This window comes from Elephantulus edwardii, unplaced genomic scaffold (assembly GCF_000299155.1).
Source record: "Elephantulus edwardii isolate Elephantulus edwardi_28Jun2011 unplaced genomic scaffold, EleEdw1.0 scaffold00051, whole genome shotgun sequence".
Classification (NCBI taxonomy): Eukaryota; Metazoa; Chordata; class Mammalia; order Macroscelidea; family Macroscelididae; genus Elephantulus; species Elephantulus edwardii.
Window position 1 is genome coordinate 4,379,363 of NW_006399801.1, and position 4,551 is coordinate 4,383,913.

A 4,551-nucleotide genomic window follows, 5' to 3' on the forward strand; every position below is an offset into this window, starting at 1 on the left:
TTGAGACCAGCCTCCCAGATGGGATGTGTTATGTGGGCACCTGGTGAGAACTTGGCAGAACAATCAGCAGCAATTGGAGGAGGAATAAATGTGATACTAGGGAAAAGAAGAAAAGAGCCTCAAAAAAAGAAAAAAAAAACCCCAAACCTCAAAACTGACAACCTCTCATCTCCGCAAACTTGAAAATGTTACGTAAACAATGACAATAAAGGGCTCTGGGTGCCCCTGTGCACTCAGCCACTGTGGACAGGCTGCCACCACCGCAGAGCTTTCTCAAGGCTGTGCCCTTCAGATTCATTTTGGATTTGACATTTTAAAGAAACGTTCCACCCACGGGTTCCCTTTGAGAGACGAGAGTATCTCTGAACTTAATATTCAGGTAAATAAAGAGAGTACTTGAGAGAAAATTACCTCCTCTGAAACGCTTGTCACTTACCCTTGTTTTATAGGAGAACAACAGAAAGAAAGGAAAATGGCAAAATTCTCTTTGACGTCTAAAGCTTCCCAGGTGGTGTGAAGCTTAAAACATGGTGGGAGTTCTTTCTAACCTCCTGGCCCCCACTGCTCCAGGCTCTGCTGCAGCCCTTCCGGTTGGTCTGCGCATGAACTTGGATGGGGGAAAATGATATTTGTATTTTCACTAACTTCCAGCGGAAATTTAGTGTTTCCTCCTATTATTGAATGGAGACCACAAATTACAGCAGCATTAGCAACACCTGTGATTTTATCACCAGCAGGAAAATCACAGATATTTCACAGCACCTTGTTGTTGCCTTGGGATCTTGCCATTCCACTTAGGCTCATTGAGAATTCACTTTGGTTTGGCATTTTGTTATATAAGGTGTTACTAAAGAAGTACATACATTGCTTTTTCATAACTGTGATTTTCTATGCATTTCAATAGAATTGATGTCCTTTGCCATCTTATTAATTGTATTCTGCGCATTTAAAAATGTTCTTCTGTGTGGCAGTTCTATAGACTTAGCTATAGACTCCCAAAAGGAAGCGTGGCTCAAGAAGGTTAGGACCCTCCCAAAAGATGAGGAAAGTGTGTGACTGCCCACCCAAAACTCAAGGCAGCAGGCAGAAGGCACCTTCTTCAAGACAGTGAGGAGGGCTTCTGAGATCAGCTACCACTGAACAAGGCATTTCGCTGGTCTTGTTGTTGTTATTAGGTGTCATTGACCAACTCAATGACCCTATAAACAACAGATTGGAATTTTGTCCCATCCTTTGAGTTGAGGTGCTGGAGAAGAGAGTTGACTATCCCATGGACTGCCAAAAGAACAAACAGATATGTCTTGGAGTAGATGTAGCCAGGTCTTGCTCCTCGGAGGCTAAGATGATGAAGCTTTGCCTTTCTGATCTGAATTTGCTTATTTGCACAATGGGTCTAAGATGCCAAGATTTTGAACCAATTTATTGAACCAATTTATCTCTCCAAAGTCCTTATCATTACTCATGTCCTTAATTGTGATGGCAGAGCCTCATCTATAATAAAAAGGTTTCATTTTGATGTTTTCAAAGAATGCAATCATGCCTGCTTAAGGATTTGTCCCTGAGAGATTTAAGTTCTGGCTGATTTCTTCCTACTTCTTGCTTCCCGTTATGGACTGAATTGTGTGTATTCTTCACAAAAGATACATTGAAGTCTCAACTCCTGATACCCATGAATGTGACCTTGTTTACATTGTCGTTATCCGCAGCACTTGCTACTTACACACTAGGGAGAGGTTCTCACTAGATGACTCTGTCTGCCTCCTTTCTGGTTCCTTCTCTTCTCTTTGCTGTCCCTTCTCTGTCCTCTTCACCTTCTCTTACCCTCTGTACCTGCCCTTTACCTTCTGTATTTCTCTCTTTCCTTCCTGACCCTCCCATTCCCTAACACATCTTTAGCTGCTCAGCAGTCCTTCTGTTTGATTCCAGCATTAGTAGGTTTACCTTGAACTAACTGATTGAAAGTTCTACAAATGTCAAAAACGGCCCAAATCAAAGATATATATAATACCTACCTCACTGAGCTTTTCAATGAAATAGAGCACAAATCTTTTCTCTTTCCTTTAGTAAGCCTTTTTGTAAAAGCTTCCAGATTTGAGAAAATATTGATCCCTCTCCATTTAAAGCAATCAAGAAATCAAAAGAAAAAATAAAAATAATAAAAAAATAAATCAAAAGACATGTTGCATAGGGAAAATCTGCTGTGAAAGACTCTACAAAGTTCTAAAGAGTAAGGGTGCAAATTTAAAACTAAGGTGCACCTGATCCAAGCAATGAGGGTTTTCCCCCGTTGTTTCCTAAGCATCTGAAAGTTGGACAATGACTAAAGAAGACAGAAGAAAGATAAAAGCCTCTGAATAGTGGTGTTAGAGAAAAGTACTGCATATCCCATGGACTGCCAAAGAATAAACATATATGTCTTGAAAGAAGTGAAACCAGGATGCTCCTTAAAGGAGAGAATGGTAAAACTTCATCTCACTTAGGGGCATATTCTTTGGAGGAGCTAGTCCTTGAAGAGAGACCTCATGCTGGGAATGATGGAGAATCCAAAAGTAAAGGAAGACCCATCACAAAATGAATTGACATAGTGACTATTACAATAGACTGGAACATGACAAAGGTAACGAGGATGGTGCAAGATAGAGCAAAGTTTAGATGTGTTCTTCATAGGATCACTGTGAGTTGAAGTCCACTGGATGGCATCTGAAATCAACAACATTTTCCCAGTGCTCTAAAAGAACTCACAATAGCAACATTGGATTGATTACACTGGATTACACTCAGGCAGGGAAGAGCGGGTGATGAAGAAAAGAGGGGAGGTTAAAAAAGAAAGAGAGAAGAAGGAAAAAGTAAGAAAAGGAAAGAAGGCAAATAGAGACAAAACGCAGGTAAATTAGAGGTAAGGGAAAAGAGACAGACAGCACTGGATCCTCTACTGGTTCATGCGATCTGTCTCAGAAGTTGCATGAGTCTGGTCTTCTATTTCCTCAACTATGAAATAAGGACCAGAGTACAATGCTCAGGGAAGCTGAGTGAAACACATAGAAGGACTTGGCCCTTAGTGGACACTCAATGAACGGGAAACTCAGGGGACTCAGGACATGGTATGTCATCCTGAGCTGTTTTCAGTAGCTTATCCAGCCATGAGTGTTGCCATTGAGCACTGCTCCTAGCTCTCCCTGCCACTGAAAACTGCTCCCTGTTCTCTTTATGAGTTTAACCCTCCTGATAATGACTGTAACCACCAGCAACAAAAGGATCCAAAAGTGTCTGCAGATGGCAGGGTTGTGTCCTCCCTGAAGACTTCATGCTCTCTCTAAAGACTTCTTGTTCATCTCTTACAGCTTCTAATGGTTACAAGCATTTCCTTGAATTATGGTTGCATCATTCCAATCTCTGCCTCCATCTTCACATGGCCAGCATCCCCCTGTGTACAGCTCTTTTAAGAATGACACCAGTGTTACAGATTAGGATTCACTCTACTTTGGTATGATAACATCCTCAAAGACTATTTCCAGACTAGGTCACATTCACAAGTCCTGGGACCATGATTTTTATATACTGTTTTGAATGGGCACAGGATAGCTACACAACGGACAAATAAACCTCAATTACATGGTAGCATTATTCCTCCTTACAGCTTTCTACACCAGAGAGCCCTCATCCTCTTGTCATATTAGCCCCAGTCACATGAGGATTGACTTGGGGGTATCAGTTAGCATCATTCCATCTTTTTATCTCATCTTTACAGCAACTCTGGAAGCACTGAAAACAAATTCCAAGATTTCTAAATTTATATTCTTACCCCTGAGTGCTACAATAGCAAGTAGAGTTTATGTTTTCCTGGCAAAATTGCCATCACATGAAAAAACTCTCTCTGAATTTCTCTCTTTCTCTCTCTCTCTGCCAGTATGTTCACTCATACAGCTCAGCAGTGATGTATAACAAGTCTCTCTTTCCAAACATCCTCGGTATGGCCCTGAAAACAAAGGTCGATACAGCTGCTAAAATGACATTCTTGATTTCTGGGCCTTAATATCCAGGTATTGCACCCAGTACCATTTCTCTGGATGTGAGGCTGTTTTCTTGCATTTCCCTGTTGGGTGGGGGTGGAGGGCGACAAGAAAGCACTTGCAACGAGCTTAGGGGGAAAGGCGTGGTCCTGGGGACCACAAAGAGTCCCAGAAATCACTAGACAAGGACTAGGACTGATGGACGCCCACGTGGGGAGACAAGAACATAAAGGCTCTGTGAGGGCACTGATGGGAGCTGAAGCTGAAATTTGGCCTCAGGCTGGAGCTTGCCCATATCAGGAGGCTAGACAGGGGCTGTTATTAGAGAGACTTACTTGCTGTTTGTGGAATGGATGTGGTCTGATATTAAGAGGCTTTATGAGTCCTCGTTCACCAGGAAATGGGAGAGGAGAGAAGCGGTCTTTAATCCTAGAGGAGAGTGTGGGATGGTGAGAAAGAATCCTGATGGCACAACAGTTGCTCTATGAGCCACACGCTCCATGATACTCCTACATCGACAGATGGGTCAGGATAGCATTGG